Genomic DNA, 16,303 nt, shown 5'->3' on the forward strand with positions numbered 1-16,303 from the left:
CGTGCTCCGCCCGTGGCTTTAAGCTCAAGGCGGGCGCTTAACAATTTCAGATTTTTTGTTTGCGTCGCGGAGACGGAGACTTAGGAATTGCGTCTAAATGCCCCTAGATTTTACTTCCTTTTTTTTTTTAATCCGGCAGGTACAAGGATTGGCTTTTTCTGGAAGGCATTCGTGTGTTTATATATCCATCACTGTCTAAATGTGGATATGTTGGGCTTTTTCGTTTTTTTAATTATTGGGAAGTCAACACAATGATTTTGTAGTTGGGTACTCACTCTCTATTTTTATTTTTTATTTTTTTCAGATTTTCATTTACCCGTCCAAAAAATTAGTTCCAGAGTTTTACACATTATCTGGAAAATCCCGTGGCTTTTGCCAGTAAAGGAAACAAACAAACAAAAGCAAACCAAAAAACATTTACTTTCATTTAAAACCTTGTCATTTTACTCCTAAACATAAAAGTTCAATGATAATAAATTAATTGATAAATTTAATTCGAAACAACGACTGGAGTGTATTTTTCAACCACTTCCATATATAACTTCATTGACTTTTTTTTTTTTTTTTTTTCTGATTTACCTCACCTTTGTTGCTCCTGTGCTGTGTTGTAGCTCAGTCTTCGGCGTCCTTTGGAAACATCACTGTCACTTTTCCCTATGTGTTGTACTTTATTTGGAATTTACCCCTTTGCTCTTCTGTATTCTAAAATTATTATAGAAAGACTTTTAACAAATGGGTAACAAAATTCATAGTATGACATTTCCAAATGATGTTCAGCTCTAGTGCCATATCTATAGTTTTTTGTTATTAGACAATTTCAGAACTATGTGCCAGTAATTATTTTGCTGTTCACCTTTCTAACTTTTGAAGGGAGAAATTATTTTGTTGATAACAATTAAAATTATACCTTCAGAAAATTTGCATAATGAAAAACCGGCATCCATACCCTGAATTCTGTATTTTGTAACCACTGTTAACATGCATACTTCGAGGTTTGCCTTTTTCAGACTTGTGCTTTCCAATTACATACATATTTATATTTTGTAGTATATAGACAATATAGTAAGTGTTCATTTCAACTAGAAATGTCATATGTTGTGGTGCTTTTACCAATGATTAAAACGTTATTACTCAGAAGAAAGACAATGTAATTTTTGCATTATATCCACTGCATAGGTGAAGATGCTAAAGATGAGGTAACTATTGAAAGATTACAAAGGCATTAAGTGATGTCAGAATACTGTCTCCTTCACTCTACAACATCATCCTCACCCATTTTTGTAATAGACAATGTCTCACTGTTCTGTTGTCTCTTTGTCTTGTACTGTGGATGTTCAGATATTCAGAGATTACTGATTTATCTGGGATGTTTGTATGATAATATGTTACAAGTATTCGGCATCGCTATTCCTTGATGAGTGTATGCTAAGTTTTTCATTTTTTGTTCAAGTTGACATCAGTTTTTGTTTTTGATTTTTGCAAAACAGAATTAAAGCACACATAGTTGTACATTTATCTGCACTAGAAACCTGGTTTTTTTCTTGAATATAATTGTAGAATTTTAACTTGTGGTTCCAAGCTTGTGTGTGTGCACCTTGCTAACCAAGTTGTATTGTATACCACATCTTGTCGAGGTATATGACATAATAAGAAAACGAATTTCATATTCAAAAGTATCTGATTTATAAATTAGAGTGCACAGTTCAGTTATTTTACTTCAGTATCTATTTAAATACTGTCTTTTGTGTTTATCAAACCTTTCACATTCCTTTGATAAAGTTTGTTTGGGGGTGGTCTGATCCACAGACTCATCACAAAGGGACAATAAACCAGAAGCCAGAGAAGAGTGGAAGGAAAAGACAAAAGGTGCTCTTCAGAGAGAACCACTGGTTGAGGCATTTGGAATTCGGGGGCAAGCTTTGGTGTGAGCATTTTCTATAAATTCTGCCTAAGTACTACTAAGTCATATACCTGGCATTAGTAAGGTATATGACCACATTTTAATAATGCTGGTATTAAAGAAAAGCTTGTTTTAGTTTCTTTAAGATGCAATGAGGATTTATTTTTATTGTGTCACAAATTTAAAACTTTGACTATCATGGATACTCAGGAATATCCTCAGAGTCTCCACTTCCTGCTGATTTTCTTTTTACATTCCCCTGATTCTGAAGAATGAGATGGAGGAGGCAATGGGGGTTACTGCTACATCTCTGAACAAACAGCATTTATGTGGATCTCTTGTGCAGCTGTGAAATAATGCCTGCTTCTCTTGCATTCCAGTTGAGTTGTGGGTTTAGCACAGGGATTAGGTTTTCTTGTGGAGAGAGTAACCTCTGAATCAGAGCTGAAACCATTACTAGCTGTGGTGTGACATGATTCCTAGAAAATGCTGTGAACACTTTCGATGCATAGAATAAAATTGAATGACAGCTATTACCTTAATAGTTACACTAATTTTTCCCTCTGAAAAGCAGAAGACATATAATTTAGAGATTTCAATACTGAGACTGAGGGTACATTTCTTATTTAGTAATATAACGATAACAAATTCCATGTGGTTCATAGATACAATTCTAATATCCTGATATTTCCCTCCCTCTCTCCTCCTTTTTAAAATTTTTTTTCCAAATACATTTTAATTTATAATAACATGCTTGATGTTCCACTTAAAAAGGGGTTTAGCAAGGAATTTCACAAGGTCACATTCTTTGTGATAGGTCTGTGTTATTAATCCAGGCAGTCCCATATAGCCTAATTTAATTTAAATATCAAAGGACAGAGATATAAAGAAGTATCTAGAATGTATCCCTTCTGTATCTCACTCTGCTTCTTATTTAATAATGGCTCATCCTGCTACATTCATCTTTGTGTTACTAAACTGAAGTATAGCATTGCTCTCTCACTATGACCCCAGCTTTGGGTAAGTACACATTTCAAAATATTCCCTATTTATCACTATACTCATGAATAGGGAGTAGCAACCTACGAAATGTGTTAGATTCTGGTATCATGTTCACTGGGATGAAATCTCTCTGGAATATATAGGTAGCCATTGTTTTGCCAAGCCAATGATGCAAAATTTGGTATTAAAAGACATGTTGCTACCCTGTTTTTGTGATATCCTCCTTCAATCCTATCTTGACCCCTACTAATTTGTTCTCCATGATTGTAATTTTGTAATCTTCAAGAATGTAGTATACATGAAATCACAGAGAAAATCTTTTTGAGATTTATTTTTCATTTGACTTGATATTTTTAAATCTAAGTTGCTGAGTTGTCAATAGTGTATATTTATTGATCGCTGAGTAATATTCTGGTGTGTAGATGTATCATTGTTTGTTCATTCATGAATTGAAAGACATTGGGTTCTTTTCTGGTTGTGGCCATTATAAGGAAAGCTAGTGTGAATATTCATGTGCAGATATTTGTGTGAGCATAAGTTTTCATTTCTTTAGGGTAAATATTAAAGAGTGAGTTTTCTGGGCCACATGGAAATTGTATTCTCAACACGACTTCATATTGTCATTTAAAAAATTGGTGATTTTAACAGATATAATGGTATCATAGTGGCTTGTACTTGGATTTCCCTGATGGCCAATGATGTGTCATGCATGTATTCCATTTGCTGAAATATGTGGTCAAAACTGCCCTATTTTTAAATAAATTATTTTCTTATTATTTGGTTTAAATAATTCTTTATACTTTCTGAATTTGAATCCTTTGTCAGAAATGGCTTGCAAATATTTTAATAAATTCTGCACCTTCACTTTTTATTCTGTTAATATTATCTTTCGCAGAGCAAAATTTCTTAATTTTGAAGAAGTCCAATTTATCGATTTCTTTTTTCTTTCATGGATTGTACTTCTGTGTTATGCCTAAGATCCCTCTTCCTAACCTTAGGTCAACAAATGTTCTCCTACATTTTCTTAGGTAAACGTTACAGTTTTACATTTGAAATTTGTATAAATGTCTCATTTAAAATTAAGTTGAGGTTCACTATGTGTGTGTATTGAATATATACAGCCATTAACACCATCTATTAAAATCTGTTTTTCCACTGAATTTCTTTTGTAGCTTTGTTAAAAATGTCTGGCTCATATTGTCTGGGTCTAGTTCTAGACTCTATTCTGTTCCACTGATACATATCTCTATTTATCCACAACACCACAGTGTCTTAATCTCTATGGTTACACAGTAAGTCTTAAAATCTGGTGTCCTAAGACTTAATGATTCTTAACATTTTTCCTTACCCATTCTTGTATGTATGTATGTATATATACAATTTTTGAAATCACGTAGCATGGGATTCATGACAAAGATGATAAAATGAAGTAAGGAGGGAATCTTCTTTTTTTTTTTAACTTTTATTTAATGAATATAGATTTCCAAAGTACAGCTTATGGATTACATTGGCTTCCCCCCTCCCAGTGACTTCCCTCCCACCCACAACCCTCCCCTTTCCCGCTCTCTCTCCAGGAGGGAATCTTCTTATCTAAAGAGTATGATTCAGTGAATACAATATTTATGAATATCTATATATTGTGATTCTTCCAACTTCATTGTTCTTTTTCAGAGTTGCTTTAGTTATTTTTGTTCATTTATTATCCCATGTAAATTTTGATGTCTACAGAAAAATATACTGATATTTACACATGAGTTCCTGTGCATCTATATGTTAGTTAGAGCAACTGACATTTTTGCCATTCTATGAACAAGCTATGTCCTCCCACTTATTTAGGTCTTTGTTTTCTGTTTTTTGTTAATGTTTTATAATTTTCAGCACCAAGTTCCTATACAGTTTTGTATATTTATTGCTAATTTATCTTTTCATTGTTGTTGTTTATGTATTTTTAAAAATTTTAGTTTCCAATATTCTGTTTGCTACACACACACACATACACACACACAAACACACAATTTTATGTTGTCCTGTAACCTGACTAAAATCACTTGTTATACAGGTTCTTGGGCAGATTCCATAAAATTGTCTATGTAGATACCTACATCTGCAAAACAGTTTTATTTCTTCTTTTGTCATATGCCTAAGCAGGCTCTCTCCTTCTCTCCTTCCTTTCTTCTCTCACTCAATCTCTTTCTGTCTCTCTCCTGTTTTCCCCTCCCATGCTCCTCTTCAATCTTCTACCCTTCCTCTCTCCTTCTCAAATCTTCCTTTCCTATATCCATCTCTCCTATCTCCCTCCCCCACTTTGTCAATTTCACCCTCTCTTATGCTCTTTGCCCCCTCCCAGGCTTCCTCTCTTTATCTCTCCCCTTCCACTTCCCTTCTCTTCCCTCTCATCTCTCTACCTCCCCCTCCCTCTCCTGTCTTTCTCCTTCTCTCTCTCTCTCTCTCTCTCTCTCTCTCTCTCTCCCTACTCCTTTTCCTGTCTCTCTCCCTTTCTCTCTCTCCCTCCCTCCATCCCTGGCTCTCTCCTTCTTCCTCTTCCTCTCCCTCTCCCTCCCTTTCTCTCTCTCTCCCTCTCCCACTTTTCTTCTCTCTTCACATCCCCTACCTTTTTTTTTTCTTTTTGCAGTGGTAGGAATGGACACCTTTGCTTTGTCCAAATTTGAAGAGAAAGTATCAATCTTTTACATTGAAGTATGATGTTAGATGCAGGTATTTGCAACATGGTCTATACCATGTAAAAGTTTTCCTTCATTGAAGTTTGGACTTTTCCTATGTGCTGAAAGATTTATTTACAATGGATATTAATATTTAAATACGTGAAAGTTTCAAATTTATTTAGGCTTGTTTCTTGTCCCAGAATATGATCTATATTGGTAAATGCGCTGTATAAGCTTGAAAGGGCAACATATTCTGAGAGGGAGAGGAGACAGAGAGAGAATTCAGAAGTATACAGGGACTAGCCGCTGCCTGCAGTGCCAGCATCCCATATGGGCACTGGTTCGAATCCTGGCTGCTCCATTTCTGATCCAGCTCTCTGTATGGCCTGGGAAAGCAATAGAGAATGGCCCAAGGCTTTGGGCCCCTGCACCCGTGTGGGAGACTCGGAGGAAGTTCCTGGCTCCTGTCTTATCAGAGCACCTCTGGCCCTCGCGACCATCTGGGGAATGAACTAGCGCATAGAAGACCTCTTTCTGCCTGTGCATCTTCTGTAACCCTGCCTTTCAAATAAATAAATAAATAAATAAATCTTAAGAAATAGTATACAAAAATATACTATATAAGGGATTTGAGAGATTGATTCATTCATATGAGAACTTCAAAAAAAGAGAGCATTTTATATTTGTCCATGTCCATTACACATCAGACGGAAGCAACTTAGTTTCCATGTTCTCTGAGATTTCAGTCTGGCAGGAATTCAGAACTAGAACTGGAGGCGGAAGCATTGCTCTGGGAACTCAGAGGACAGACAGCAGGCCTGAGATAGGATGCACTAGGGAGGCCACTTGGAAGAACGCTGAGGATATTCTGAATAGTGAGCAGTGGCGAGTCAAGCACACAGTGAAGGGAAAGAGAAAAGGAAATCATGTGCCCAGCACAGCTCAGGGTACAAGAAGATGTCAATGGATTTGAAGGACAGCTGGCAACACAACATGTGAGGATGGCAGGCCAGGAAGGGCAGACCATGGTGGGACTGGGCAGGTGAGACAGGGCAGGCTAGGAGGCAACGCAGCGGCAGCTCACGGAGGAATGAATTGTGTGTGGAAGGATATTTGAATGTTTGGGTGAGAGCGAGAGTGGTCTCTGCTCACTGGGGAGGACCCTCAGTATTACCAGGAGGGACTGGGGCTGGGAAGCAATGAGGATGGAGGTGGGTAAAGAGAACTCCAGGCTTGTGGCCAAGCAGCCTTAGGGACCTTGGATTCTCTAATTTGCCTTCCTTTCTCCATTGTTGTGACTCAGCTCTCCCACTACCCCTAGAAGTTCCTGGTCCCTATCATTGTGTGGGTGCAGGCTGGAGAAATGCACCTGAGAATTCATAGTGACCATCTCACTACGCCACCTGCTGTCCATGCATCAGAGGCTGCTAGCTGCGTGGCGCGAAGATTCAGATAAAGGGGGCCCGCAGCTGCGCAGAATAGAGACCCCAGGGGTAATACACAGGCACGAGGGCAGTGGGCACATGAAGTGAGCACCCTGGGTAGCAGGGTAGTGGTCTCCGTGCGGTGGACTGCGGTTAGTGGGGGAAACGCTGAGGGCGGCTGGGTTGGAAGATGCAGTCGGTGGCCTGGGACCTGCGGCTGGTGAGCAGCGGTCGGTGGGCGGGAGGACAGCGGTCAGCAGTATGGGTTTCGGCTCAGGGCGGAGAGCTGAGGGCCCCGGAGAGCAGTGGGCCAGGTCCCGCGGAGGGCTGCAGGCTGAGGGCCCTGGGCTGAGGGCTGCGGCGGGTTGGGTTTCGCGGAGGGGATGGGCACAGGACATAGGGCCGCGGCCCTCTGAAGGACGCGGCGGGCGGCGGGGTAGGGTCCGCGGTGGGTTGAGGGTCACAGAGAGCTGTGGGCTGTGTCCCGTGGTGGGCGGCGGGCAGAAGGCCGAGGGCGGCGGAGGGCTGGCGTCCGCGATTGACGGCGGGCGAGGGTTCGCCAGGGGCTGCAGGCTGAGGACCGCGGAGAGCGGTGGGCTGGGTCCCGTGGTGGGCGGCGGGCAGAGGACCGAGGGACGCGGCGTGTTGAGGCGTACGCTGGGCGAAGGGCTGTCCCGCGGTGGGGTCCGCGGTAGGCTCCGCGGCAGGCTCCGCGGCGGGTTGAGGGTCGCGAAGAGCTGAGGGCTGTGTCCCGCGGTTGGCGGCGGCATGAGGACCGGGGACCGAGGGCGGCGGCGGGCTAGGATCCGCGGTTGGCGGCGGGCTGTGGGCCGGGGGCCGAGGGCTGCGGAGGGCTAGGATCCGCGGTTGGCGGCGGGCTGACGGCTGACGGCCGGGGACCGAGGGCGGCGGCGGGCTAGGATCCGCGGTTGGCGGCGGGCTGAGGACCGGGGACCGAGGGCGGCGGCGGGCTGACGGCTGACGGCCGGGGACCGAGGGCGGCGGCGGGCTAGGATCCGCGGTTGGCGGCGGGCTGAGGACCGGGGACCGAGGGCGGCGGCGGGCTAGGATCCGCGGTTGGTGGCGGGCTGAGGGCCGGGGACCGAGGGCGGCGGAGGGCTAGGATCCGCGGTTGGTAGCGGGCTGAGGGCCGGGGACCGAGGGCGGCGGCGGGCTGAGGGCCGGGGACCGAGGGCCGAGGGCGGCGGCGGGCTAGGATCCGCGGTTGGCGGCGGGCTGACGGCTGACGGCCGGGGACCGAGGGCGGCGGAGGGCTAGGATCCGCGGTTGGTGGCGGGCTGAGGGCCGGGGACCGAGGGCGGCGGCGGGCTAGGATCCGCGGTTGGCGGCGGGCTGTGGGCCGGGGACCGAGGGCGGCGGCGGGCTAGGATCCGCGGTTGGTAGCGGGCTGTGGGCCGGGGACCGAGGGCGGCGGCGGGCTAGGATCAGCGGTTGGCGGCGGGCTGACGGCTGACGGCCGGGGACCGAGGGCGGCGGCGGGCTAGGATCCGCGGTTGGTGGCGGGCTGAGGGCCGGGGACCGAGGGCGGCGGCGGGCTAGGATCCGCGGTTGGCGGCGGGCTGTGGGCCGGGGACCGAGGGCTGCGGCGGGCTAGGATCCGCGGTTGGTAGTGGGCTGAGGGCCGAGGGCCAAGGGCTGTGGAGAGCTGGGATCCGCGGTTGGCGGCGGGCTGACGGCCGAGGGCCGAGGGCCTGGCGGGGGCGGAAGGCCAGAGCCTGAGGCCCGCGGCCCGCGGCGCGCTAAGGGCCACAGTGGGCGAAGGGCTTGGTCTTACCAACTGTGGTGGGCGAGGACCTGCGGAGGGCGGTGAGCCGGCCTTATCGCCAGTTTCTCCGCATCCGCACACGTGTTGGTGATCTGTGCCAGATGTGAGTCGACCTTTGGTTAATCGTTTCTAAAGCACAGTATCTCCTCATTTCATGGGGGAAGCTGCATCTGCATATTCTAAAGCAAGGGTTCTGTTTGGGATGTGTGTGTTCCTAGTTAAACTGAGAAGCTATCAGTATTCATTTGAAATGTCCAGTGATGGAATCTTTTACTTTATTTTCACCCGTATATACAATATTGTATCAATTCTATTTACCTTGAATTTATTTATTTATTTTTTTAAGGTTCCTATGATGGAAACTTAGATTATTGAGTTTAGGTATTCTTTTTTTTAACTTTTATTTAATGAATATAAATTTCCAAAGTACAGCTTATGAATTACAATGGCTTCCCCCCATAACTTCCCTCCCACCCGCAACCCTCCCCTTTCCCGCTCCCTCTCCCCTTCCATTCACATCAAGAATCACTTTCAATTCTCTTTATATACAGAAGATCAGTATTCTTCTTTTCTAAGATATGCATTAAGATGTAGCCTTTTTTTTTTCCTTCTTCTTCTCTCACTACAAGATGTTTCAAGCTAATTGTGTTCCCTCCCTGCCAGAGCCTAGTGTCCATGGTTTGTTCATGGGGTCAAATTTGCTTGTGCTGAGGGGGTATGAAAAAGCTGTGGGCAACAGATGCACACATTGCTACTGTAATGTCTCTTGGTTGTCTTGTCAGCTGACAGAGTAAGGAAACGTGTGCATCTTAACACACATATATACAGGTGTGTGTTTCTGCATACATCCATACACATCTAAATTAAAGTATACATGAGCTCTTACTACTGTCTGCAGGATTCCATGCATTGGGGTGCTTATTCTATTTGTGCATAGCCTGTCACAAGAGTGATAAATTTGGCTCTGTTTTATTTTATCATTTAATGCAAATATATTCACAGTGGTTTCAGAATTGATAACCCATGTCCTCACTGGAAAGAGCTTTACTAATAAAGCACTGTGCTTGTGTAGAAATCCTTTGTCCTTTAGATGCAGAATCTCACTTTATTCCCTAAGTTAATTAGGCCATCCCCTTTCCCTCTTTCTGCAGAGTTTATATCACCTTTGTAATAGAGTTATATTATTTTGTTTGTGTTCTTCTCTGGGAGCCCCTATCCTGCAAAATATTTTTTAGAATTTTATGTGCATTTAGATTCACTCTTCATGTTAAAGGCTTCTGTAGTATTTCCAAACCAGTACCATTGCTTCCATCACTAGCCAGTCATGTGAAACAGTTTCACAGTCCTAGAAAAATCTCCTGTAATTCAACTACCAAACATTGTCTCTCTAAATCCTTTGATAACCATCTGTTTACTATCTCTAGTTTCTTGTATTTCAAAGTGTCATATAAATGCATTTTGAACGTATGTAGTCTTCTCAAACAGGCTCATTTCACTTATCGATATGCCTTTAGGATTTGTGAAGCGCATGTCACAGTTGTTTAGGTTTGCTGTTCCTTAAGGACTAAAGTAATTGAATATTTTTCAGGTGATTACTGGACTTTGATATGACTTCTTTAAATAAGGGTCTTTATTTTTTTTTACCTATTTTTAATTTATTTAATGTTAGAATTGTAAAGATATTTTATATATTATGAATGATGGATCCTTTATCAGCCCCATAATCCATAAGTATTTAATCCTATTGTTTGCATTGCCTTTTTACTTTTTAATAGTTTGAATCACAAAAAATATTTAAGTCTGATTAAGTTTACAGTATCTTTTTTAATGTTATTGTGATTTTTGTGTCACATCTTAGAAAACCATAGCTTTGATTAAGGCTATGAAGATTGGTTGTTCTCTTCCACAGATTTTGCTGTTTTAGTTCTTACACTTTGGCATATGATCTGTTCTGAGTCAGTTATGTTTAGCATGTGAGGAAAATATTCACTTTGCTTGTGGATATAAAGTTGTCCTACCATCTGTTGAAAAATATCTTCTGTATTGAGTAAGATCAGATGAACATAAATATATGGATTAAATTTTCACCCTCAGTTCTGTTCCATTGACAGGTATAATCTATGCTTATATCAGTACTGGAATTTATTGATGACTATCACTATTAAGTTTTGAAATGAAGAAGTTGAATACTCTTTCTTTTTTCCAAGATTGCTTTGGCTGTTTTGGTTTTCTTGTACTTTTTATGAATTTAAGAATCATTTTCTAAATTACTGCAACATAAATAACCTTCTGGGATTTTTATAGGAATTGCCTAGAATTTATAAATCCCTTTGGAAAATATTGCCACGTTAACAATATTAATCTTTCTGATAAATGAACCTGGGACATGTAAGAGAGGGAGGAGATGTACAATTTGGGACATGTTCAATCGGACTTGCCCCAAATGGTGGAGTTAGAAATGTGCCAGGGGATTCCAATACAATCCCATCAAGATTGTGTGTACCAATGCCATCTCACTATTCCAAGTGATCAATTTCAATTCACAATTGATCACACTGATAGGTCTAAGAGTCAAAGGGATCACACAAACAAGACTAGTTTCTGCTAATACTAACTGATAGAATAAAAAAGGGAGAGAATGATCCAACATGGGAAGTGGGATACACAACAGACTCATAGAATGGCAGATGTCCTGAACAGCACTCTGGCCTCAGAATCAGCCCTTAAGGCATTCGGATCTGGCTAAAAAGCCCATGATAGTATTTAAGCATGGAAAGCCAAGACACTCTGGCAAAAAAAAAAAAAAAAAAAAAATGACCCAAATGAAAGATCTCTGTGAGTGAGATCCCAGTGGAAAGAACGGGCCATCAAAGAAGTAGGTACCTTTCTCTGAAGGGAGGAGAGAACTTCCACTTTGACTATGACCTTGTCTAAATAAGATCGAAGTCAGCGAACTCAAGAGGCTTCCATAGACTTGGAAACTCATGACTAGAGCCTAGGGAGATTTCTGATGCCATAAACAATAGTGTCAAATTGTTAAGTCAACAACAGGAGTCACTGTGTACTTACTCCTTATGTGGAATCTCTGTCCTTAATGTGTTGTCCAATGTGAATTAATGCTATAACTAGTACTGAAACAGTATTTTACACTTTATGTTCTGTGTGGGTGCAAACGGATAAAATCTTTACTTAATATATACTAAATTGATCTTCTGTGTATAAAGATAATTGAAAATGAATCTTGATGTGAATGGAATGGGAGAGGGAGTGGGAGATAGGAGGGGTGTGGGAGGGAGGGGAAGTTATGGGGGGGAAGAGGCCATTGTAATCCATAAACTGTACTTTGGAAAATTATATTTACTAAATAAAAGTTTTTAAAAAATTAAAAAATGATTTTTTAAGTTTTCTCAATTTTATTTTTATTTATATGGAATAATTTTTGTATATACATATATATAAATATGCAGTACAGTATATTTTTCCATGCTTGCAAGCATCATATAATAATCATGTCAGGATAATTATGTTATCCATCAGTCATCCCACACATTTATCATTTGTTTGTTGTGAGACTATTTCAAAGCCTTTTCTAGCCCTTTTAAATATTCAGTATACTGTCATTAACCATAGTCACCTTATTGTGTATTGGAACACCAGAGCTTATTCCTTTTATCTAATTGTGACTTTGTACTCACTGACCAACCCTTCCTGATCTCCTCTTCCTTTTCCCTTCCCCAGTCTCAGGAAACCACTCTTCTATTCTCTGATTCTAGAATAACTTTTATAAGATTCTACATAAGAGTGAAATATTGTAGCACATGTCTTTCTGCACCAGGTTTATGTTACTTAACATAATGTTCTTTGGGTTAATCCATATTGTCCCAGGTAGCAAAGTTTCATCCTTTTTATGACTGAATAGTATTCCATTGTGCATATATATCACGGTTTATGCATTCATCCATGATGGTCATTTAATTGATTCTGTGTCTTGGCTATTGTGAATTGTGTTGAAATGAAGATTGCCGTGCAGGACCTCTTTCACACCATGATTAGAATATATGAGGACACTTCAGAAAGTTCATGGAAAATAGAATTAAAAGATAAGTTAATTTTTTGCAAAATATTTTAAAGTCAGGTATGTTTTTCATAATATACATTTTCAAAGAACTTACTATATTTATCTTGTGTACTCAGTAGTAGGATTGCTGAATCACATGCCAGTGCTATTTTTAATTTTTGAGGACACTTCATTCTCTTTTTCATGATGGCCATACTAATAAGATGTCCATTTTCTCTATATCTTTGCCAGTACTTGTTATCTTTGATTTCTTTGATAATAGCCATTCTAACTTGGGAGAGGTGGCATCTCATTGGGGTTTTGTTTTATATTTCCCTTATGGTTAGTGATGTTGAGCACTTTTTACTATACCTGTTGTCCAAATACATATCTTCTTTTTGAAAAATTTTTGTTAAGACCTTTTGCCCATTTTTAATTGAATGATTTGGTTTTTGCTATTGAGTTGTTTAAGTTCCTTTTGTATTTGGGATATATAGTTTGTGAATATTTTCTCTCTTTAAATGGGTTTTCATTTAGTCTGCTGATTATTTCCTTTATGTGCAGAAGCTTCTAAGTTTGATGCAGTCCCACCCATCATTTTTTTCTTTTACTGCCTGTGTTTATCCATTTCAGTACACGTATCTTAAAAGTATTTTGTTACGTTTATTCCTACACGTATTTTTCTTTTTGATACTATTTTAAATAAAATTAGTTTCTGAGTTTTATTTATAGATTGTTGATAGATAGTGTATAGAAATTAAATTTAATTTTTATATTGATCATAATACTGCCACCTTGTGGAACTTTTTGTTTTTGGTTCTAATGATATTTCAATGGAGTCCATAAAATTTTCTAAACACAAATTCATTTTATTTAGAATTAGATATACTTTGCCTTTTTTATTGTTAACACTGTATATTTATTTTTCTGACCTAATTGCCCTTACTGCAACTCTTAGAACAATGTTGAATAGAAGTGGCAAGAAGAGACATCCTTGACTCATGTCTTACCTTAGGGAAAGTGCTAAAGTTTTCAAGATAAGCATGTGATGCTACATGGATATTATAGTGTGCCCTATTTATTTATTTATTTATTTTAAAAGATTTATTTATTTGTTTGAAAGTCAGAGCTACACAGAGAGAAGAGAGGCAGAGAGAGAGAGGTCTTCCGTCTGATGGTTCACTCCGCAGTTGGCTGCAATGGCTGGAGCTGTGCCAATCCAAAGCCAGGAGCCAGGAGCCTCTTCCGGGTCTCCCACGCAGGTGCAGGGGCCCAAGGACCTGGGCCATCTTCTACTACTTTCCCAGCCATAGCAGAGAGCTGGATCGGAAGAGGAGCAGCCAGAACTAGAACCAGTGCCCATATGGGATGCCGGTGCTTCAGACCAGGGTGTTAATCCACTGCGCCACAGCACTGGCCCCTGCCCTATTTGTTTTTAAAGTTGTATTTATTTGAAAGACTGAGTGGCAGAGATGTAGGATGTCTTCCATTCACTGCTTCACTGCCTAAAATACCCAAAACACTTAGGGCTGGGCTCAATTGGAGCCAACTGCTAGGGAGCGCCATCTGGGTTTCCTGCTTGGGTAGCAAGGACTCAAGCTGTTGACTTTCAGGTGCATCAGTAGGAGGACTCTAGGTACTTTAATATGGAATATGGGCAGACCAAGCAATGCTTTGCTCTCTATGCCACAGTGCCCACCCCTGGATGCCCTGTTAGGTTAAGAAAATTCTTTTCTAAACCTAACAAGCTGAGTTTCTAAAATCATGACTATGTTTTGGATTTGACAGACTTTTTTCTCTATATTTTGTTATGATCATGTTTTTTTTTTTAAATCTTTGTTGATATTGTATATTATATCAATTGGTGTTGCATGTTAAACCAAACTTACCTTCTTGGGATAAATTCCCTTAGTCATAATATATCATCATAGTTACGTATTTCTTGGGTTTTCTTTTAGCGCTCTTTTGGAGATTATTTGCCTCTATTTTGTATGGCCTATAGGTTTGTAATTCTCTTTTCTTGTAATGTTATAATGTAGTTGTATTTCTTCCTTTGCTTTCTTCTCTTCCTTCTCCTCTTCCCCTTCTGTCTCCTTTTTCTTCTCTTCTCTTCTACTTTTTAAGGAGTTTGTGAAGTGGTAGAATTCACCTGTTAACTCATATCTTGGACAGGAGATGGAATCCTAACAAGAGTCAACGAATGTGAAAGGAAATTCTTCTCCATCTGGACCTTCAGTTGTGACCCTTCCTTGATCATCATCCACATATTGAGTCCTGAACAAGAGAAGCCATGAGTAAATTGTGTGTGGTTTAGAGTCACTAAGCTTTGTTATAGATTTTTATGCAGCGATAAATAATGCATCTGATTTTAAATGTAATATGGTATCATGGATTTGATCCTGAAATAGAAAAATTATATTAGGTGAAAACCTGGTAACATAGGAAGAAATTGTATAGTTCAGTTACTGGAAATGTATCACTGATAATGTCCCAGTTTATTAGGAATACACTGTTTCTATGTAATTTATTAGCACTACATAAAGGTAAGGATAAATAAAACACTCTGTGATACTTCTGAAACTTTGTGTGAAGCTAAAATTATTTTGAAGTAAACTTGTTTTTTAAAGATGTTAAATCATTACAAAATACTCCCCTAAACATGTAAATAAAAACCTCAACCTCAAAAGATGAATGGGCATGTCGGTAGAGAACAGCAGAGCAGCTTTCCACTTCTTTCCTCTGCTTCAAACACAGTGGCACCTGCTTCAGGAAGACACCATCAAGGTCCTTGGACTCTCTTTCTGGTCTTATTCCTCATTACACTGTAATGCAGTCTCCACTTTGTGAGTCATTAATCACTTCTTATTTTAAAAGAGTTGTTGTTCTTTTTAAGATTTATTTATTTATTTGAGAGGCAGAGTTACAGACAGACACAGGGAGAGACAGGGAGAGGTCTTCCATCTGCTAGTTCACTCCCCAAATGACTGCAGTGGCCAGAATAGGGCCAATCTGAAGCCAGGAGTCAGGAGCTTCTTCTGAGTTTCCCACGTGAGTGAACAGGTCCAAGCACTCTTAGGCTGTCTTTCAGTGCTTTCCCACGCTGATAGCAGGGGGCTGGATAGGAAATGGAGCAGTAGGGACTCAAACTGATGCCCATATGGGATGGTGGTACTGCAGGCAGAGGCGCCAGCCTGTCCTTAACCACTTCCTATAAGATAGGTCCTTGTGCCTCACATCTCTCAAGGCACCATTTTCAGACATTGTCTGACAATGTGTCTGCAGGACTCAATATAGATTCTCTGGAAAACACTGCTTCTGGAGTTGAGAATTAGAGATTATGTCAGTTATAGGTACCATAAATCATATTTTCCATTCAGTTTAGTGTTTTCTGATTTAAAAAATCTACAAGTTCTCCAAAGACAGCTGTGCATTTAATCATTTGAGAAAACTCTGTGATAATCAGCAATTTCT

At 40.8% G+C, this 16,303-nt stretch overlaps 1 long non-coding RNA gene across 4 annotated transcripts in view; it reads left to right on the top strand.

Annotated features, from left to right (window-relative positions):
* The first annotated feature begins 12,118 nt into the window (after positions 1-12,118).
* Positions 12,119-16,303, top strand: part of LOC108178325 (uncharacterized) — a 100,241-nt gene continuing 96,056 nt past the window's right edge. For 2 of the 4 annotated variants that reach the window (XR_011380675.1, XR_011380674.1), the window contains exon 1: positions 12,119-15,675. This is a non-coding gene — a long non-coding RNA (uncharacterized lncRNA). The remainder of the gene's footprint in view (positions 15,676-16,303) is intronic. The other 2 variants (XR_007910344.2, XR_011380673.1) reach the window with 1 other exon arrangement.

This window comes from Oryctolagus cuniculus, chromosome 12 (assembly GCF_964237555.1).
Source record: "Oryctolagus cuniculus chromosome 12, mOryCun1.1, whole genome shotgun sequence".
Classification (NCBI taxonomy): domain Eukaryota; kingdom Metazoa; phylum Chordata; class Mammalia; order Lagomorpha; family Leporidae; genus Oryctolagus; species Oryctolagus cuniculus.